General features: G+C 44.1%; 1 protein-coding gene across 1 annotated transcript in view; it reads left to right on the forward strand.

Moving 5' to 3' along the window:
* Positions 1 to 919: 919 nt before the first annotated feature.
* The window catches only part of sulf2b (sulfatase 2b), a 124,177-nt gene continuing 101,583 nt past the window's right edge, over positions 920 to 23,513 (forward strand). Inside the window, exons 1-2 of the mRNA XM_081706932.1 lie at positions 920 to 1,056; positions 1,471 to 1,560. The gene's annotated coding sequence lies outside the window, so the exon portion shown is untranslated. The remainder of the gene's footprint in view (positions 1,057 to 1,470; positions 1,561 to 23,513) is intronic.

The raw sequence follows: 23,513 nt of genomic DNA on the forward strand, positions 1-23,513 counted from the left end.
TAAGGAACGGCTGTGGTTTCTTAAGGAAAGGCTGTGGTTTCTTAAGGAAAGGCTGTGGTTTCTTAAGGAAAGGCTGTGGTTTCTTAAGGAACGGCTCTAGTTTCTTGGATTACCTGGCCCTTTGCCACCATTTTATTCCCCAGTTTTCTGAATGTGCAGCCCAATTGCATGTATTTAAGATGAAAAAGGGTTTATGGTAATGTACCTGCGTGTACCAAAAAGCTTTTGAGAATCTGAAAGATTCATTACTGAGAGCTCCAGTTTTGCAACCTCTAGACTTTAACAAGCCATTTGTGGAGCAGGCTGATGCCAGTGAGACTGGTTTAGCACTGGCACAAGAGACAGAAGGTGCAGAACATTGCTTACAAAGAAAGGTGACTGTGCTACAACAGCATGCCAAGTGAGCATGTTTGTAACCGACCAACTAATGAATCTTTGCCCATGACAATCTTGAATAGCCACTTTGGTTGAATATAAGCCCTAAAGAGGCTCTTGAATATAGAATATTGTTCAGAGATATGCAATGACATCTGGAATCACTGTAAACAGTGTATCTTATGCTATAAATACAAGGTATAGACATCTAAATTTTCAAACGATCTGTAATTAACAGATATCTGCAATCAACAGTGGAACTAGGCTATATGTTGTGTGTTGATCTGACTCTTTTTCCCCATCTAGAAGTTAAAATAATGAATGTCCACTTGTAATCTTTGATGACTCCTGGAAGTGAGTGGAGCTGTTTCTAATGCAGACCGCATGGACATAAAACATTCTCACCAGAGAAATCTTTACACAGTGAGGAATACCTGATTATCTAACATCAGATCAGAGTCCACAGTTATCTACACACCTATTCAACATCACCTAAGAGCAGTGAAGAGGAATACAGAAGTTAACCACCGTCTGTCATCCACAGAAACAGAAAGGATGAACTTAACCCTGAAATCCACGATTGCTTCCTATGTGAAGAATAACCGCCAGGCGTGGATTTTAGGATATCACATTGCTGTCAACTCTGCATCGAAAGAAAACGCCAAGTTAACACCAGCAGAGGTTGTTTTGCGTCACACTCTAAACAGTCTCTTTTAACACCTACGTCACTGTGTAGTAGACCCAGAATAAGATATGTGCACCCCACTTCAATGCTAGCAAGTGCTATTGGAGAGGATAGAAAGCATCATCAAAAGGGCCCAGTCCGGACAGACGAAGTATTATGACTATTGTGATTATTATGAGTATTATGATTATTATGACTATTATGATTATTGTAATTATTATAACTATTATGATTATTATGACTTGTGATTATTATGAGTTACACAATGCTCCTATGTCTCACTAGCGTCCATTTCCTATCAAAATGGCCTATGAACATTTGGAGATCTAAGAATGGTGGCAGATAAAAGTGCCTTTTTAATGACCTTGAAGAATCTTTGACAGTCCTCTGTCCCTTTCTGTGTTGCTCAGTCATGCTTCAGAAGACGTGAGTTCAGAGATTCAGCATGCATGGGGAAACTTGAGATGTAACAGTGCCACCAACCTGCTAGACCAAGAAAGGTATGAACTTCCTTGATGTTTCTTGGGACTGCGACATCACAGACAGCTTTGAGCTAGTCAGGGTCACTCTTGTGTAACCTGAGATGATTTGTCTTAGGAAATTTAGTGACTGTCACTTCAAACATTCCTTCAGGTTCAGCCTCAGACTAAATCTGAGTGACTTTCACTGGAAAGCTTTTTAGATGTTTTTCCTTGATACTGGACTACACTAACCATCATCACACAAGAAAGAGAAAGCATTTGTTTCACTAGAATTTTTCATTATGCATCCCATTTATCACTAGACCGTGGCTGCGGTCTTTTTGAGCCTAAGCAGTAACTAAATGAATCCAAATAGGTTTTGGTTGCCAACACATTCTGTTTCATGGCTGCTCAACACTTCTGCCCACATTTCTTAAGTCAAGAATACTGCGTACTGTTATCTTCCTTTTGAGCTACAGGAATTCTGTATGCATTCTGGTGAATGGGTGCCAGCCAATCATAGAGGAAGCTTTCCCGATGACGCGTGACCTCTTCAGATACCTCTGCTGCATGCACTAGTCTCTTGCAAGTGTGTCACTGTCTCCTCTGTCACTGAAGTGAGAGCCTGAGCATTGCACAGTTGCAAATGAGCACAATCCTCTGTGTTTGGAGAACATTCAGTGAACAAGAACTCCTGTTCTCCCAATTTTGCCATCTGGAAGACTGTAGGATGTTTTACTAAAATTGGCCACCATTTCATTTCCATGTGTAAAAAAGCCTGGGCAAGTCAATAAATGAAGTGAAAGCTAGATCAGATAATATATAGAAAGGCAGCTGATGCTTATATCCTTATAACAAGTATTGTCATTCTTTCCTTCCCAAAGTCCATTAAACGTGTCCATTGGCCACCATGAAAGTGCATCATATGTACAGACGTGTTGATGAGTGTGAGTGGTGCAGGTGTTGACAATGGACCGGCAGTGCAACAAGACAGCTAACGTAAGGGATCCAAGTTGTTGAGACCGCATGGGTCTCTCAGTGTTTGCTTGTACCCAGTAAGAATTTATGTGGGCGAGATCTTGCGAACATGAAGTTTCAGCACTGACCAACTTTTCACAGCTTAGAGTGCCTCTTATAAAGCTAGCAAAGGGTTTTAATTCTGTAGTAGACCTTGTAGTGGTAAAACAAAGTATGAAGCTGGTGTCCGAAGTCTTGAATGCTCTATATATGTTTGTGAATATATGTCAGTGTTTATCTCTTCTGGTTCAGTCTCACCCATTTGCTGTAGCAAAGGCTTAAGTCCACGATCAATGCTTTTAAGGAATTAGGCAAGAATTTTCTTCTTGTGTCTGCATCAAACAAAGCGTATTGGCATGTTGTTTGTGTGGAAATATCTTCCTCTTTTACAAGATTATTCTGGCTCAACGGCACCCCACTGACCATTAGAAGCCTAAGAGCTGATGAGTTACTATCATGATTGGAGAAGTGACGGTCACAGCCATATAAATCCATGAATAAGGCTGCCACTGAAAGATCGCATTACTTATTTTATTGGAATTAGAATTAAATTTTCTTCCCTTTGGGCTACTGGCTACAGGCTCAAGCACTCTCTGTATTTTCAAATACAGGGAGCAGGATAAGAGCTAATCTATGTCAGACTCAGGACCCTGAGATGAGGCAGGTGGCAGACAGTGATCCTCTTGCTGACCAGACGATGCCCTGCAATTTCACCTCCTTCTCATGTTGTGGTTGAGCCAGAATCAGACATTTAATGAGGATGTGAGGACAGACCCAGTGAAGAAGTCTGGGTAGAGCTATACCAGTGCCCCTGGTAGGATGAGCTTTTTAAAATTCCCACAGGAAGTACTTCCTCAATTGGTTTCGATGGTGAAGTTAGTTTTGGCCTCCTATTTGCAGTCCCAGGAAATGATGATTCCATGCCAGCAAAGTTATGGTTGTGGTAATTGGAACTGTCTCCAGATCAATACTGCAGCATAAGTCATGATCTTTCTTGATTTCATGTGAGTTTCACACTGACAGGAGTGTTTTCCCACACATTTTCAATTGTTTGCAACTTATGCTAATACACCCTCTCACAAGCCTGGTATGTGGAAAAGAGATGTGATGGAAAAGGAGGGAGCTTGAGCGTTAAGTTGGAAATCCCAATGATAGACATTCCATATCTGCAACATTATTTTCTACCAAAAATCATCCTATGATACACCACTGTGGTTTAGTGCCCAGTAGCCTAGACATGGCTCATATTTTCCTTGTTTCTGCAACACTACTCTCGCTGAGAGAGATTGTGCTTGTAGGAATGAATTAAATAAAAAGAATTTCACATTTTCTTCAGTTCTCAGAGACAGGTGGTTTAGGTCATGAGGTACTAAATGTTTTTCTCTCTCTGTTTTCCCCCTCAACCCCCCGTACACACACACACACACACTCTCACATACACACACTCACACACACTCACACACACACACACTCACACACACACACACACACTCACACTCACACACACTCACACTCACACACACACTCACACACACACTCACACACACACACACACACACACACACACACACTCACACACACACACACTTTTATGAGTACTGTGCAGGCTTGTTGGTAGGTTGGTCTCATTTACACAGCCATATAACACACCTATTATGCAACTGTCCTAGCCTTTGAGTGCCAGGCTGTTTTAATGAATGCGCTTAGTGTTTATATGGGCACCTCATTAAAGGAACTCTCTCCTGCCTGCTGTTTCAAACTAGTATAGCTTTTAGTTCCTCACCGATGCTGCAAATTCTCTTAGAACGCTTTATAATCCAACCTGCTACGATCGCAATACTTTTTACATCTCAGGGCCTGTCACGGTGGTCTCAAAGGAAAGCGATGCAAAGCTAAAACAGTGCCATTGCACCGGGCCTCTCCACTGACCGATGTCGAAAACGCGCTGCTGAGACAAGAAGAGTGAATAAAAGGACCCATCGGAGGGTTTGATTTACTGTCTAAACACAGCCTCCCCCCCACCTGGCGTGAGCAGACACTGACAACTGCGTTTGTCGTTTTCAGCTCCTGCAAAGATTTCTCTCAGGTCTTTAAACGAACTGCTTATGCACCCCCAAAATAATCATTATACTCTAAGAACTAAGAGTGAGACAAAACGATGTATCTAAAGGCTCTTGGAATTATGAGCATTTGTATTTGACTATACACTAATGGCCTTAGGTCAGGATGAAGAGGTAGCTTACACCCAGCAGTAATAGTGGGAGCGGGTTGCCAGGTCAGTTTCTTACTCAGTTCCTTACTCCCATATGTTTTCTCCCATACTTTATTTTATTATCTGTTGCCGATATTCACAGAAGGTCCATAGCTGGGAATATGGAAGGAGGCAATACGTGTGTGCTTGATGGAGAGCTGTATTGCTGGTACAGATGACAGTCTCTTCACGGACTTTGTTAAATACAGAGCCGAAAATGAGCAAAGTGCACCCAGCACTTAGCTAATGGTATTCATTAGAGCAGCCTTTGGCTCTGTCAGAAAGCAGGGTTAGCCCAGTATATAAACATCATGCCAGTATATAAATATCACACAGAAATCCTGGCAGCTTTCTGGGTTTCTATTAAGTTCCTATGGCAGTCTAGTTTAATCATCCTTCAGCCTAAAAAAACTTTTAAATCAGACCATATTTGATCATAGGTGATTACTCAGTATTAGGTCAATAGGCAACCTTTAAAACGGCCAATCAATTCTTCAAATGTAAATAAAGAATCTTGATGACTTCATGCATGGGAATGAATGTCAGAAATGTCATGTAGTTTGAAATGAGGAATGAGATGAAATGAGATGTGTTTTGGAGAGCAACTTCAAAGAATGATCCATTTGAAAAATAGAATTTAAAAATGATCATTTTTCTGAGTTTCTGTTTTCTTAAAAAAAAAAGGCTGTAAAGTTAAATTCATACAGAAGAAATATCCCAATTTTTATGTTAGTGCTGGCCAGCACGTAAAGCCAGTGTTTGTGTATACTTGTTTCACTGGTGGGATTTCAACAAATCATAGCAGACTTGCTTGTTATGCAAGTCACATGAAATGTCTCTACAAGAGCAGATCCTGCAGTGTGCTGGCAAGCCCTTCTCACCCCGGAAACACCATCCCTTCCAAGAACTCTCGCCAGGCAGAAGACATCCAACCCAGAACAGTCAGACACAAGGACAGCTCCTCCCTTTCCCACCAGGGCTGTGACCCTCCTCGACTACCGCGGACACCTCACGCTATAGCCTACAGCATTTGCTGTCTTGTATTGATTTGGTGGCATGATCTTTCAATCTGTCTGAGCCCAGAAGGGTTTGTGCGGTTTCTTAGCAGCCTGCGCCTACAGCACTACGCAATGGCACATATACCTGTGACCACAAACCTAGTACACATATGCTACAGGTGTTCGAGAAGACTGCATGTTCAGATGTTCTACTACACTACAATTCATTGAAAATGTACTACATTTCTGGAATAAGGCTTGTGACTGTGTCTTGGCTGTCCACACAGCACTGCACAACACACACTCTCTCTCACACACACACACACACACACACACACACACTACACAGACATACACACACGCATACGGGCAAGCCGCTTTAGACTGCAATCAGTTCTCCTGACTCACGAGGCTGGTGAGGTCAGGATCAGTGAACACACTCAGATGTTCCGACGAGAAAAATTGGGAATCACTGAATCTCAGCATACCATTAAAAGAGCCAGGCTCGATGATCTGACTCACAGACCAAGCAGAGCAGTGCAGATGTGGGTCATCGCAGCCGGGTGTGTGTGTGTGTGTGTGTGTGTGTGTGTGTCCCCGCTGTTTTCCATTTTTCAGTCAGACATAATAAATGGATGCAATATTAATAGCTTGAACTGGGGCCCATTTGTATATGTGTATAATAATGTAAGTGTGTGTTAGAAAATGGATAGTTATGTACAGATGAATAGATGGTTTCTGCGTACATGGCTTGCTTTGCTGCTCGTGAATGCGCTGATGATGTGTATCTTCATTAGCATGTGCCTGTGGACGTGCGGGCAACATCTCCGTGTGTCCACACATCGGGGTAAACATTCCTACACGCCCTAATGGACCCTGCTCAGGACGCGGTCCACTTCACCCCCCCATTACTCATTGTGATGTATGTTTCTCGAGGTGGGGGATGCGGAAGCACATTTACACTGCTTCATTTGTTCCAGCAGTGGAGTGAACTGTCAGCGCTGCCGTGGAAAAGCAGCCCGGCACAGCGCTATAGAGAGAGAGCAAAGAGCATGCTGTAGTCAAAGCCTCACTAAATGGCATGACAGCAAACACCCTCATTAATTAGTCAGCAGCTTGGTGATTGACCCCCCCACCCGACCGGCGATACACACATACACTCCCTCCTCCACACATACCCACATACATACACACATTCAGCCAGAAAGCGGATCGTTGTGGGTGCGGGTCAAAGTGAATAACCTTGTCAGGGTTGGTCTCCGTGGAGACCTAGCCAGCCAATCTGTCAAGCGCTTCTTTTCAGCACGGTGGGAAAGCGTGTTTGGTCCACGACCCCCATCAACCCCTGCTCTTCAGGACTACAATTCCCAGCCTTTCGGCATGGGAGTCAGGTCCACACTAGCCGCCAGTCAGGGTGAAAGAGTAGGAAAGCGCAAATGAGGCACGGATGAATGGGGGAGCGGCGGACGAAACGGGAGGCCTGGGGATGAATGGAATTCTCCATCCCTCTGTTTTTTCACTCCCAGCTTTTCTTATGGAGAAGAGAGCAAAAAAAGGGGGGGGGGGGGCATAGGAGCACGGAGAACTCATGTGGGCGGCAGGAAAGAAGATCTCTTTCCCTCAGCCTCCCGGCTTACTACCTCGGGTACTCTGCCTTTCACTCCTCCTCTCTCCTTCTCTCTAACTTCCTCTTTCTCTCTCTCTCTCCCATGATGGATCTGTCTTTAGAGCAGCACTCCGTCTCGTCAACGGCTCGACGTGGCCTGTTTTGCCACAGCGGGACTCTTCCACCAGCACTGTGCATGTAAATACATCAGCAAGGGTAACAAGCTGCAGTCCGACAGGTGTCTTGGGAGGCTGCACTAACATAGACTAAAGGATATTCGGTATCTGAAAGGGCCATGTCTTGTACGTTCAGTGGCCCAGGGGCAGTTCAGTAAACCTCTTGACATCTTCATTGGCTGTTTGGCAGTTTTATTGCAGGAAACCCCGGGTGTTATGTGTGTTCCCTGTCCTTCTCCCATGGCTCTTAGAAAAACGCTACAGCAAGACCCAGATCAATTTTCTGGACAGATGGACTGGTTGGCAGGACCAGCGGCTGTCTTGTCCGTGAGCCTGTTTTACGGCTCTGGCCAGAGGTTCCAACCCCTCAGGTACGGCACTGGAACAGATCTAAAATGTGAACCAGCTCCGACTGTGTGTCCCCGAGGACTGGATTGATTGGACGGCCTCAGAACCTTTGCAGAAACTGTGTCGCAGTTTGCTTTTTAGCCTATAATTACATTTCTCCGGGCAGTGTCGTCTTTCCCAGGAGCTGGGCCCAGAGCCTACGAGTGCAGCCTCCCCTCAGACAACTTTTCAGCAATAAAGCAATAAATAACCCGCAAGCCTATCGAGCTAACGAAAGCTAAGCTCTGCCTGGCAAATTAGTAGCGTGACTTGGCACCGCCGAAGAAACAGTGAGCTAGAACCATGCCGGAAGGCCTGTACATGACCGATGTTCTACCGCTATGATATTCAGAGGTTTTAACAGTGGCTTACTGTAAACTCCACCTGGGGGGAGGTGTTTAAGAGTACGAGCGCAGAGGAGGCTGATGCAGTTCGCCTCCGGCCTGTGGCCTCTCTGTTACTTTTTCCCAGTCCCTTTGAATCAGGACAGCTAGAAGTGTTACACAAGTGTTCTTGTATAACCACTCTGGATAGAGTACCGGGTTAAAGAAGAAGAAAGTTTTGTGTTCCTAAGGCAGCCATTTTGAGAGAGAGAGAGAGAGAGAGAGAGAGAGAGAGAGAGAGAGAGAGAGAGAGAGAGAGAGAGAGAGAGAGAGAGAGAGAGAGAGAGAGCGAGAGAGAGAGAGAGAGAGAGAGAGAGAGAGAGAGCATAATTTAGAAGACAGCAGTTTTGGTTGAAGGCAAAGAAGCTCATGTTTCAGTGATGTAGTCGACCTAAGGTTGCTCTTGTAAGTCGGTCACGAGGTGAAGTGAAAGGAACACTACTGTTCTGTTGCAAAAGCACGATGGGTACTAATGTTTGTTGTGGGTGTTCAGGATTAGCGCTGGAGGTTGAGAATGCACTCCGACAAGTTGATCTGTTTTAAGAGGTTTCCCCAATGGCAGGGGATGAGATGAAAATTCCTGCTCACCCCCCCCCCCGCCCACACTCTCTCTCTCTCTCTCTCTCTCTCTCTCTCCCACTCTCCCTCTCTCTCTCTCTCTCCCTACTCCATTAGAACTCATAACTTACATATTGTCTCACTTATAGGAACCAATTTTACAGTAGAAGAAAAATAAAGTTCCAGAAGAAAAATAAAGTTCCTTGAGTGCATCTACTGCATGAAAATACATAACACAGCAGACCCGCAGAAGACCCCTGACTTTGCAAAGAGCCACATTAGACCGGGGCCAAGACCTGAAGCTACCGTAGCTTTGACTTATTCTGTAGCTTTGACTTATTCTGTTTTCCGGCAATGCCGTGTGAGTTCCAAGCCCTTCCCCTTACCACTCTGCCCCTCTGTGTGCATCTTCTCCGCTGCAAATCAGGCTGGAAGATCTAAGCCTCCTGAAATTAGTCAGCATCGGTGAAGACTCACAAAACGTAACTTTCTCTCACAGTCCCACAAGGCAAGAATGAGCAAACACCACAAAGGGGGTGTAGTTTTCAGTGCGGGAAGCGTCACTTATTAAATGTGATGCCTTGTAAATGCTGTGCTGTAAAAAATGCACATGGGATGTCCTCATGAAGGCAGATTTAGTCGTGCTTTTGTCATGGACTGCTCCTCCCCCATAAGTCACGTGGTACGGCCCGCCACGTGCACGGGTATCCACATGCACTGTGTTTGTGTTGCGACCACGCCCCCCCGGATTGCACACACGTGCACAGGATTTAATGTAAATGTCTTATGTCTATTTAAACCCCTGTCCATGTGTGCTCTGATCGTTGGTCATTGTCCCTACGTGGGTAGATCTGCGTAGCCGTAACATTAGTTTGTCTCATGTCAAAGTGTAGGTGTTTATCTTTTAATGTTAAGTGTATAGTTATGTTTATTGTGTGTGAACGAGGAAGTCTGTGCATCCTGCCACGTGCCCCGCGGTACTAGGGCCAGCAGCTACGTTACAGCTTTCAGTTTCGGTGGCTGTGGAGATATGGCAGTGGCGTTCTTTTGTGTGGTCCTCTCCGTTTTCTTGTGGAAAATGGACAGTAGCGATCATGACTGAGAAGGTTCGTAATTCAGCCCCCTCCCACCCTCTGGTTTGGGAGAGAACGGGAAAGTTACGCTTTACACTGAGCCACACACAATGACACTGGAGTTCGCGACAGGCCAAATGAGAAAAGCCCTTAAAGCAGAAGATGTAATCTGGGAAACAAACACGGGCACAATACTGCAAGCATCTGTCACCCTCGAATGCCATAATGGGAGGCTCGCACAGCAGGGCAGATCAAATAACTCCTCAGTGGGAGTAGCTCTGGTGCCTCCGTTTTTATTATATCTGTTTGCTTGTGACAGGAATGAATCCATCAGTCTGTAGATCCTCATGCGTAATAACATTTTTAGAAGCCGTTCTACTGCAGGGAGCGGATCAGCAGTCCAAGACGTGTGCTGCATTTCTGTACCCCAACACCATAAAGCGTGATACAGCTTCCCTCGCTCGTGGTATTAGTTACCGAGTGCTATGTTTTATTTATTTATATATATATATATATAATATGGAGTGGAGCCGTTTGTGTTTCTGTGCCATTGAGAAGCCCCCTCTGTGTAGTACACTGAACAGGGTCTCAAGCTGGCGACCGCAGTAATGGTGTGTGGTTTATATACGGCCCATGGAGTCCAAGGTAAAGCATGCCACATAACACTGAGCAGGTTCCCTGCTCTCTCTCTCTCTCTCTCTCTCTCTCTCTCTCTCTCTCTCTCTCTCTCTCTCTCTCTCTCTCTTCCATCCTTTTTCACCTCATGTTCTATCCCTCCATTCTCCCAGCTTCTCATTACAGCTGTCATTCTTTTGTATATTCCGACAAGGCCAAATCACTAGTGTTGAATAATCAGTGCCCATGGTGTTGAATTCATATGTCAGGTGTTATATTAACGCGTACAGCATTACTTTAATAGCTATAGTGTTCATTTAAGTCCAGTGGATATTTTGTTATGTAGAACTACCCCATGTTCACTGATTGAAAGATTACTTATAGTATTTTTTTTTCTTAGACATATTTTTCCCTTAAGACCCTTTCATATATATTTAATTAACATTTGGTTGAATTATTGTTCTTTAAAAAAAAAAGTGCCAGTGCAATTAAGCAAAAGTCCATGTGGTTCATGGTCACCGCTGTTGCAGAAGTGTATGTATGGGGCAAACGTGTGTGTCTGCGTGTATGTTTAAAGGTGGCATTAGAATGGATATAATCGATATCCAGCTCATGTTGGAATACAGAGTACATGAGTCCTATCAGAACATGTGTTCTTCAGTTCACTATGTGAACGACAGAGAAAAGATGCCTTTTCCAGGCTATCTACTTACAGATCAAGAGGACTGTATTTACACTGACGAGCCTTGTGGGCTCACGCGCACATAATTTGTTCATAATTTGTGTTCTGTATGTCAGTGTGTATGCATTTATATGTGTATCTACTTTAATTCATTAAAATACCTCCTCTCTCATTGCCTCAGTAAAACGCATCTTTGTCTGTGTCATTAACTTGAGCAGTTCAAATTTAAGTGACACAAGGCAGGAAAAGAGATCTTTGTCTCACTGGCTATTTGTACCACTCCCCATAATCCGCTCTCTTCCTGTCGAGTCATACAAAAAACTCTTTATACTGGGAGATACAAGGATGCTTTAGAGATGGGCAGGCAACTGTCTGGTGACACCGAGTCTCCAGCAGTAAGGCACTTAAGGGCTGATTTTCGATGTCTGAAGTGTGTGTGGTGGTGGGGTGGGGTGAGGGGGGCCGCACGCACGCAAAGTGTCATTGAGAGTGTATCTCATGCTTCGAATCAAGTCAAATTCCGACACTTCAACATGTCAGCCTCAGCCACTTGTTTCCCTGGGAGCGAGCTGGTGTGATAACACGCAGGCTCTCACACGCACGCACGCACACACACTGAGCCGTCTCCACTTTCAACCTACGCTATGTCGCAAAACGCTCTGTGCCTTATTTCAGATCTGTGTCTGCTAGAGACTAACGTGAGTTTGATGGGCGCGGTCCTCGGGGATTTAATAATCAATTGGTGATTTGTATCAGGTGTGTGAGGCCATGGGATCCTCACGTGTAAGAAGGCCAGTCAGTGTTTATATCACGGTCAGCAGATATAGAGTGTGTGGGAACACGACTTGACTCGCACTCCTTCCTGCCTCACAGTTAATGAATGAGTCACGCGCTTACGGATTCAATTAAACCCGCGAATAATGAGTCCGACAGAAGGAGTAGGCTTGACATCTAGTCTTTTAATTGAATACAAATAAAACTAATTGATTGAAGAGGCAAATCCAGGAGAAAAGCAAAAAAAGGTCTCTATGTGATGCATTTGTGACAGCTTTTCAATGGAGGACTGTGCTGGAGGCTTTAGTGATACGTTTTCATTGGAGGCCAGTGACCGAGAGATTGCTGAGAGTGCTTTGCAAGTAAAGGTATAAATATCCTGCTTTCACGCTTATGAGGTCAAAGGAGATTTCTCAGTCCATCATGTATGCAGAGTCATGAATGGTTAAAGTTAGTGCTGGGATTTTGAAGTATTAATTGATATGGAGGGTTTAGTTGCAGCGTTTTAAAGACTTAATTTTTCTTTCAGCTTTATTTGTATGAAATCCAAAAAAATTCAAAATAAATTTCCCCCAATCTGTTCTTATGCAGTAAAACTCCTTCTACCTTTTTAGGCTAAAGTATTATCCAGGCCTTCTGGTGTTTATGTATTCTATTGGAAAACCTGCAAAAAAAATTGAGAGGGGTACTTTATCTTTCTTAGAAAATGAACTTAATTTGCCTCACAGTGAGTGTTATTGATTGTAATCAGAAGTGCTCCTCACATGGCCTTCTGGAGAACATAGAACATGTTTGGTCATCAAAAACAAACAAATACACAAAACCCACCAAACTGTACTTTGAATTCTGTATGAATGGATTTCCCTATTTAAATAGAAACAGCTTGCTGGATGGGCAGTTGAAGATTCCACAAAGCACTTACATACAAAGCTTTTTTAATCCTGTGCGCAGGTTCTTTGCTGCACTATTATTTCAACCTTCTCTCAAGTTATATAACACCAATCAAAACCAGCTGCCTCTGACAGCATGATGGAAAAAATCTGAAAATGAGACTTAGTTAAGGAATAGTGTACCCGTTCATTCATGTGGCAATACGGTAAGTTTTATACCTGAGGCAGCAAGGAACAGAGTAGAGATGGGCGTGGAATATTTTAGGGGCAGATTTGCTGAGTCATCACCTGGAGGTACTGTCATATTTTCCAGTCCTCTTTAAAGGATCATGCGGATTACGAGGTCTCCACTCTCATCTCTTCTTCTCTCTCTTTCCTGTCTCCCTTCCTCTAACTGCTGTATAGCACATAGTGCACGTCAGCGGTTTAGACGCGATTGTTCGGTCTTTGGACTAATTAATAATCACTCCAAGCTAAGCTGAGTGCCATTGAAACTGTACAGTATCTTAGATGACAGACTATGGGAGTTGCTTTACAGATCTCGGAGGACACAATGCACAGCACGTAAAAGGGGTGTTTAGAATGTTTTGTTTTCTCCTTCATTGGGTCAGTGGACCATTTATGAATTTTATCAAGTTCAAGGGTCATTTTGTTTCGCTCGACATAATCTGTATTAACTTTACCACTTGCCAAAAGCACACAGACACTTATTGGTTTTGTATAAAAGTGATGTCAGTCATACAGTCTACAAAAAAATTAATAAATCTGACATGGGGCATCAATGCCTCCAACCTTTTATCTTTCTAATAAAAAGTTTAAAAACTAAAAGTGAAGCAGGCCTCAGAGAAGAAGCCCCTGACTTCGTTTTAATAGTGTAGCCATTTTTTGACATTTGGCAGAGTGAAAGGAATAAGGTGAGAGATTTTTTTTCCTCCAAGTGTCAGAAGTTTTGTGGAACTTTTAAGTTATTACATATCAGGCTCCGGAATCCCTGGAAATATATTGTGTGTCACTGGACTGATGTGGACCCAAGAGTTTGACTTTCTCTGATTACACATGGCAAAGTCTGTAAGAGGAAAGAGGAGAGGAGAAAGGGAGCTAGAGAGAATGAGAAAATTAAAGGGAGGATGAATGACAGAGAGAGAGAGAGAGAGAGAGAGAGAGAGAGAAAGCACGAAAGAGAGACAGACAGTAGAATCTCCTTCCAAGGAGAAAGTCTTCCTGAAAAAAAGCTATTTTCAACTTTTCCTAATGTTCAGTTCCCTGACACATGCCTGAGCCTAGCAGGAAAATGAAGACACAACTCATGACACATCTAGTCACTGCAAACCCCTCCTGCAGGAGACACGTCGGTGCTGTCTGGCTCAACAGGAGCTGACTGTCAGAGATGGCCAGATGAAGTCACTGGACATAATTGTAGACATAACTGTGCGTTCATGCTCTGTAGGGGCCGCACGTCATTTTGTTACACAATTATATTACACAATTATAAAGTGCCTTTATAACCAGTCCTGTATTAAAATACTAGTTTTTGCTTGCTATTTTTAACAATGATAACAATGAAGAACAATAAGTACAAGAATAGGGACAGATTGGGAGATTTCTCAGTGTTCTGAACAAGCAGAAGGGTTGAGGGAGCTTATCCATAGTATTTACCAGGTCACGGTTTATAGCAGAATATTTTGTCCTTTCAGTAGAAAGTAGCAGCATGCTTTCATGAAATTGCACTGCATCCTGTCACATAGACTTCCCAAGTACAGTATATTTTAAACTTCTTACCTGCCTCTTTTATTTCATCTTGAGCCTGCGGTAAGTACAGTCCTCACTATAAGTGATGGGGGTGGACGCATAATTTGGAATGGGTAGCAGTGGCGTAAAAATTACCCAGAAGTAAAATCAGAAATATTTGCCATTTACTTACTGACCATAGTGTTCCATCATCTGTTTGTTTACAGCAAAACGCACCCTCGATTTCAACCCACAATTTTATTTTATTTTTGTGGGCTGATGGGTATTGTCGTAGATATACATGTAGTTAATGTACACAGCATGTATCATCCCCCCCCCCACCTTAAATAAACCTATTTCTCATTATGGAACATTTTAGCAATCAGCATTACCAACATGGAACAACATACTAACATACGGTCTTCTATATGATATAGAATCTTACATTTGTTATTTTTATATCCATATCATCTTATATCCATATCATCTTATCATCTTTTCAACAGGACCTTAATAAAAATACATGAAACAACCATTACATATACAAGAAACAATTAGCACACATGAACTTTTTTTTCTTGAAATAAAACCAAAATGTCCGCCTGAAGTTATTTTTTCTTACAGTAGTTCTTACAGTGTTGCAGTGCTTTCTTTGAGGCCCAGTACATTTTTTAAAAAGAATTTGGGTCAAGAGAGCAACTAATTAAGGATGGTATAGTTTTAAACGCTTCACAGTAACGAGCAGGGAGTGGATCACTACTCCCAGAGGTAGTTCTCAACCCTGCAGAGGTTGTGGAAGGGACGGTCTCCACACCAGCAACAGGTGGAGGATTTTCAGGTAAGCGAAAGATGTGTGCGACGGCCCGCGTGCCACAGGGCATGGAGAAGGTTGCAGATGTTCCTCTCGACATAGACGAGCATTTATTTACATGAGACGAAACACAAACGAGAAACGCTATGGCACTCGCACGTTATAAGTCAGTGCAGCGTGATATAGACGATGAACGATCACAGATACAGCATCATAAACAAGAGCATTAATAGCGAGCATGAATAACGAACAATAAGCATACGCATCAATAAGCGCACTATCACTAACAATGACCGACAATTACCGCCACAAACACAGGGGTTTACACGCATGCACAAATGTCGTGTGTAACCAGGTACAGGTGTCTTGAGACAGAGGGGGCGTGGTTCCGAACGCGAGGACAGTCACAGACGAAACAGTTAACCAACACAAGTCCCACGCCGCGTGGCAGGCCGCACCACGTGTTGTGTCGATAGGGGCGCGTACCATTACAGGCTGAACCAGGTATGGCTTTGCTTGGTCTGTAGGACTCAACACTGTGTCAGACGAATTCCAGCTCGTCTCCCCCAATTTGAATTGGACCCTGTCACCAGATTACCGGTCAGGGAGGGGATGAAAAGAATAGTTCCTGTCACAGTAAAGCTTAGCTTTTCTGTCCTTTTTAGCCACTGCCTTGGGGCGGACGGGTTCTGGCAGCAGACCTTACTCAAGCGGAGGGAGCTTGAGTATAAAAAATAAATAAAAAATTAAAAATAAATAAATGTAGCTGCTGCTGGTATGGCTCTGTAGCTCAGCACAGCCAAGCGAGGGTCAGACTGCCATAGGATGTTTGGCTGTGCCGATAGGTCTCCCCACAGCCAACATTAGACTGTTGGAAATGGGGACCACAAGTAGCGTGCTGGATCCCCAGTCAGAACAGAACTGTTTGTCAGCAGAACTCAACATTCTCTCGGAACGGAGAGCAAACAAACTAGCTGACAATTTCAAATTCCAGAGGCTTCGCATAAAGAAAACTGAGAACTGCCAACCAACACAAGGAACAGTTGCACTCAACTGATAATATATTTCTTCTTTGTTAACTAGCTAGCTAGCGACTTTACAGGGGCGTACTGATGGACAGGGGCGTCATTCTGGCATACTTTCTGCTGTAGCTTTAATTTTTTGTCATTTCCCTACCAAGTCTCTCTGGTAGTCAAATGGTGTGTAACCTAACACAGAAAACAGGTCACACATTAGGATTTGGACTGGTTAGTGCTATTCTATCTTTTTTTTCTTTCTGAAAATCTCTTTCTAAAAAAAAAATAGTGATTTGATTTTACTGGCTGTTCAATCCTATTTGAGAAAACCGCAGCTTTGATATTTTACCTCAAAGCTGAGATCAAAAGCTGGTTTTGCTCTGGCCGTTTTTTGGAGGTTGGAAGTGGAGCAGGTCGGGATTTGGGCTCTTTTCTGGGATTATTTATAATTCTGTCCACCACATATCTATCTTGACTTCGAGTTTATGAGGCAAGACTTTGGGGGCATCTTTTGAATGACATTTTGGTTTCTGGTGGCTTGAAGCCTGCGTAACATCTTCTAAATTCGTTCTCTTCTGATCCGGTTTCTCCCGCACTCAAGAGCGCTGCATACCTGGAGGTTCTCATGAGTAACTAAAATACCTTGTTTATCTGAGGTACCCATCAATTTGCCTGATGTATATAAAAGTAAAATAAATAGAAAGATCAGTAATTTAGGTGATGTTTTCATGTGCAGTTGAGTGACAGTGGAGGCATCTTGGGTAGTAACACGCTACATTTACTCTGTTTAAATTTTTGAACATTGTACTTTGAAGAGTTGTTTTAAAAGAGGATACTTTATTCTCTTACTCAGGTATACTTGCGAGGTCAAAAATGTACTTTTACTCATCATATTTGTCGATGTTCCTTCCGTTGCACTGAGGGCCGCCGCTTAACTTCAGTAAGCTACACAACCGGACAGCAGACTGACATAATGGACAGTGAACAGGCACATTTCCCAGCATTGGACTCAAATGGCGTTTATGAAAAGTATCTCGCAATATATCCTTTTCTTTAAGGCTCACATATCTGCGTGTGAAATTGGTCCTCTACGGGCCTTATAGGCCTCTCTTTTTTTTTTCAAGTGAAATAAACGGCAACAATTTTATGCCCTTGTGAAAAATGTAGTTTGAATGGGAAAGGCGCACAGGGGCTCTGAAGCGATTGCAAAGCGATTATAACTGAACAGCAGGGGAATAGCTTTCTTTGAAAAGGAAATTCTTGTGGAAAGTTCCAGTAACAGCCCTATTGAAAGAGTGTGTGTGCACTCTGTATGTGTGGGCACGTTCTGTATGTGTGTGTATGCTTCAGGCTCCTACTAAATACAATGTGTAGATGTCTGTTGTCTCAGGCTTTAAAAAGTATGGGTGTGCATCATGTTGTAAGCTCTTATAGGCGCGCGTGTGTGTGTGTGTGTGATGTTTTTTGAATCTGTGTTGTGTTATTGTAATTTGCCTGCTGTCCCAGCAGTGGGCATTTAGCTGAGACAGATAGCAGGTAACCGCAGTGGGGCTGGCAGCTGTGTGTGTGTGGAGTGGCAGAGTGATACGCTCCACATTTGTGTGTGTGTGTGTGTGTGTGTGGAGTGGCAGAGTGATACGCTCCACGTTTGTGTGTGTGTGTGCGGAGTGGCAGAGTGATACGCTCCACGTTTGTGTGTGTTTGTGTGTGGAGTGGCAGAGTGATACGCTCCACGTTTGTGTGTGTGTGCGGAGTGGCAGAGTGATACGCTCCACGTTTGTGTGTGTGTGTGTGTGTGTGTGTGTGCGGAGTGGCAGAGTGATACGCTCCACGTTTGTGTGTGTGTGTGTGTGTGTGTGTGTGCACACATGTCATGGTTTTGGGAGAGAGAGAGAGAGAGAGAGAGAGAGGAAGAGAATTGAGAGAGAAACACCCTAAAACATTAACAGGTTTGATGTAGTTGTGAGTCATCTTTCTACATCTCTAACTTTTCCATTCTCTCACAAGGTTACGACAAAAGGGTGTTTTCCCCAAAAATGTTTTCAACTAGTTGCTTGGATTGTATGAAGTTTTGTACTTTTCAGAATTTCAGTCTATATATTAAGCATGTTTTATTCATGTAAGCAGAGATATTAGAACAAACAAAGAGTGTTTAGATTTAACAAAGCTGGTAAAAGAACGCAGAAGTCAACCAGAACCAGGGAGAAGGATTGATGGCTTTGACCTGAAGGACCAGAGACAGTAAGGTTATACCCATTTCATGATGAATGACATGTGCTCATGTTCACACTGCCATGGTATACTTGGGCACGTGACATAACTCGATCTGTATGGGCAAGTCTGTGCATGCAATGCTGTTGGGGTGTGTGTGTGTGTGTGTGTGTGTGAGAGAGAGAGTATTTTGAGGTGTGGAGTGACTGATGGGTGTGGTTTACATATTGACCATTTTATTTATTTTGATTTTAAACATTTAAGACTTCAGTTTCGTTGATTTCAGCTAGTTGCATGCCTAATTGTTTTGTCATAAGCTGTTCTCCAGGTTAGTGTGCGTGCTCTCTCTCTCTCTCTCTCATACTCTCACTCACACACACAAACAAACACACACACATACGTCAATGTAAAATACCCACTTTACATATTCTCAGTTAGTTATGCAGCCTGACTGTGCAGTGAAGCCCATTCTATTGGTTTAAATAAAGCGACAGCTGTAAAGATGCTGGCATTTAGACTGAATGCAGGCTCCCATGAATAAACAAACAAACGCAGGCAGCCTGTGAAAAAGTCAGCGGATAAACGCGGCTCTCTGACCTGCTGCCTCTTTCACCCCGAAGAAACGGGGTGCATTACTGTTTCCTAATTAAAAAGCGCTCAGATGACTGCAGCACTCCACCTGCAGGCACCATGCGCACGCATCCTTATCAGGAATGTATGTGCTCCACTAAATTAGGTGTCAAATCAGCTCGAATGCACAACACAGAGCAGAAAATGTCACTGGTGCGTAATTCATTCACTGGTAACCGGGGGCAACACAATTGAAGAATATGTTATTGAAGAATGTGACTTCTTGGTTTGTGGAGCCGTGTTGCTTTTGGGAGCCCCTGCGCTTTCGTGCTCTTCCAGAGAACGCGACTGTGCATTCAATGTTACGTCGTTTCTGATATGAACCTTTTGGCAGTAAGAATCTTAACTGCTCCCGCGCCTGTACGCCTTTCCTCCTTTTTTTAATTTGCCTATTCCATGTCCTTATCTCAGCTTCCCCTGGGTCTCCTTGAATTAGGACAGGTCGTGTCCCCCTACTGCAAACACTCCCCATTCCTCCCCTTCATCCCTCCTTCTCTCCCTCCCTCCATTCATGCCTCATTCATCCGTATTGTGCTCCTCTGTATAGCGATTAGTATTTATCTCTCTCCCTCGCTGAGGGACCTGGGGCGGGTTGCCGTGGCGACTCGGTGGGTGTCTGCCCCCGAGGGTGGTCCGATCAGGCGCAGACTCGCTCTTTCAGCAGCACGACACGGGCACAGAAAAAGAGCAGCGCTGAAAGGGGTCCTTGTGGGGGGGTACAAAGGCGAGAATAAAGGAGCCGCGAAGAGCCGGTGGAGGTTCCGAAATGGAGGTCACTCTAATTTGCACTCTGGCCTCTCTCTTTCGGAGACGGCAGTTTGTAGAGGGAGAGCCTTTTATCCGTTAGGGCTCTGGCTGTGTGCTGGGAACATTCACGGGTGATTTAGGGTTCGTCGTAATGCTATTACCAAGCAGCGGGAGCAGCGTGTGCAGAGAGGGAGAGCAGCGGAAAGACGGAACGTGGTAACAGCTCCGCGCCTGGAAAGACCCTGAAAGGGCTCAAACGTCTTCGCCCGTCTCTGGCCAAGATGAACACTGCGTTCTGACACCAGTTGAACGGATTCTTTAGGCCAGGAGTGACCAGCTCTGGCACCATATTTGTGAATTTTTTCCCCCCCGCTTCAAAACTGACTCATCTATCAATTAGCTGGTTTGGCATCGATAACAACTGGACAAATCTGGAACAAGCAGACTACTTGATTCATAGCTGAAAAACCCAACCGGAAAGCTAACTCGATTAATATTCCTTTGATTTTTCCACTCACACAGGCAGTTGGGTCATTGTTCAGTCTTTGGGCATGCTGTTCAAACATCTGCGCTCACTAGTCAGCACCTTCGGTCTGGTCTTCACTCAAAAGGAATTTTTGTTTTGCACAGGAGATCCTAAAAAGAAACAGCTTCTGCGAGATAAATTTAGTAGATCCACAAAGCCCTGAAGGAATACAGTAGGCTATCAAATTTCAGCGATATACTGTGGGTTCTCGGGTTCAAGCCTGCTTCACTAATGACGTTCCACCATCAGCCTAGCAAAGTGCCAGGCGTAGATGATAAAACTCTGAGGTTTCTAGTCCATGCATGGTTTTACACTGAAGAATTATGGAGATTGTTTTATTTACTCCATGAAAAGACATCATTTAGGGGAAAAAAAAACAAAAACTCTTCACTACATCTTTAAGACAGTAGCTCCCACAAAGTTAATGTATGGCCACTTCCTGTAAGTGCTTTCTAATGCACTTCAAGTGCATTTACATCTATGAATAATACATTGTGTCAGTAGTGCAGTTAAGATATGTTTGGATCACAGGGTGAGAGCTACACACGAGAATGACCGGCCATGTGTAATGCATTAGTGACACTTACTGCTAGGGTTACTGCACAAGTTTGGTAGCATACTGTTTCTTTAGCAATACGACACTGGTGTATGTATAAAGACTCACTCACACACACACACACACACACACACACACACACACACACACACACACACACACACAGTCCTCAGTCAGCAGAATTCTAGCTCTGGCATTTTAGAGTCGAAGAGAATGTTCTGTCAGAGTGTCACATTGCCCAAGTTCTTGTGTTGTGCTTGCATAGCTGACAATCACAAATAAAATAAAGCTCTTATTAATGAAGCAACTTTCCCTTATCTATATCGTATATTTTCTGAAGTTGACACTTCCTCTAAGCCAGTCTGAGTAATTGGAAGCACATGTGTGGCAGGTGTGTGAGCATGCGTGTATATATGTGTGTCTGTTTCATTGCTTCAGGAGATTGTAACAGGGACCAGGGGCTGGTTTGGTAAGTGTACTGGGTTTCTCTTTGACAGCGTGCGTAATGAGGATCTCAGGTATGTGGGACACGTTCTTGCACTTACCAAGTCTGAAACCTGTGTGGAACTTTGGAGAATTGTTGCGACCTGTTCGGATTTAGAAGTCGGGCTTGTATCGTGCGGAGAAACTGTCACATTATCTCTCTAACACTTCTCAATTTTCACACTTTGCCTTGTCTTGTCGTTACTTCCAACTCGAAATTCCAAACTCTTTCTCTCCCGTTTCCTCCATTTCTCCTGCTCTCTCCTTCTACTCCCACCCCCTCCTCCAGGTGGTCACTACGTGTCAGCTTTAGTGTTGATGAGCTGAAAAGGTAGCCGACATCTTCCTCCTATTGGCTCCTCTCACACCGTCCGCTCTCCTCCGTCAGATGCGGCTGTAGGCGGTTGCCCGGGCTACGGGTCCGTCACACGATTTTTCTGTCGGGCGCAGCCAGGCGCCCCCGTGCACATGGATTCCACTGAATGACAGTCTAGCCAAACCCACAGCACTTTTATAGGGCCATGACTTCTCCAGACATGTCTGCCGTAGAGATGTCTGCTGTGTGCTTAGTACGTGACCCCGTATTCCTGTTGACTTCTTTGGCCTTTTTTTTTCGTTCATGGTCATTCTACTCATTTTCTACCTTCTTTTCTGACGCACATCGTGGGGTTCCAAAGAAAGGGGCACAGCTGCAACAGTGGCAGCTAATTATCTCTGGGTGTCTCCCATTCCAGTTGCCAAGTAGTGTTCCCCCATAGAGATGAATGAATGACATACAGGCCTGGAGGCAGGAAGACACATGTGTCAAAAAGTAAAGTGCAGCGTCATTCCTTTGGTTCACACTGGCAGAAAATTGAGTTACTGTCCTATTAATGATGGGATTATTTGACTAATTAGTGGACATCTGCCAAGAAGAGCCTTCGGGCCTGTCAATAATATCTATCCTAATTCAGTCCAATAATGTCACAATGTTGTAATACAACTTGGTACAAGAAAATACGTGTACACACACACACACACACACACACACACACATGCATGCATGCATGTACACACATGCACATGCTCGTAATTTCTCATACAGTGTCACATACCTCTGACACAGTCCCACTGTACAGACTGTTTCCCTACATTAGAATGCACGTGCACACACACACACACACACACACACACACACACACACACACGTGATAAATACATTCTTATATGCTGGGCAGTTCTGCCCACACATTTAAATCTAGCTGGGTTCCCCTGCAGTCACATTCTAGGGAGCAATGGCCCACCGGGGCTGGTGTTGCTTCACCTTGCTCAGCTTGGCCATTTGTTGAGCGGTTCTTCTGGTGTGATTATAGTTCTTCATTGCGACTGCAGCGGGTTCCGGAGAGAATGCTGCCCTGCCTGGGGCGACCAGGCCTGAGCCCGTATCCGAGAGGAGAAGAGCCATTTATTATGATTAGGCTGCTATTATCACAGTCCTGGTTAGAGTGGGAGGGACACCGAGGGAAGGCAGGAATGGAGAAGGGTTTAGGAGACTCACGGGGCAGATAGAGAATTGAATCGACCACGCTCTAAAGACACAGTTCTGGTCCGCTAGGCTAACACCATGGGGGTGGTGGACACCCCTCTCCTCTCTCCCATGATGCCGCGGGGGCGGCATGGAAAGACAGATGGATCATGATATACAGCGGGATGGTCCGATGGTCGCAGCCGGCGAAAGTCCATTGCGGATGTTGCCACTTTTCTCTAAAAGATAAGGAATATTTAATAAGACAGGGAAAAAGGCTTAGAACTGCACTATTATAAGCCTGTCTGTAATTTATTTGAATTTGAGGGTAAATGGGGTTGTTTAAAGGGAGAGATATATAAGCACATCT

This window comes from Electrophorus electricus, chromosome 24 (genome assembly GCF_041902795.1).
Source record: "Electrophorus electricus isolate QZ-2024a chromosome 24, ASM4190279v1, whole genome shotgun sequence".
Lineage (NCBI taxonomy): Eukaryota > Metazoa > Chordata > Actinopteri > Gymnotiformes > Gymnotidae > Electrophorus > Electrophorus electricus.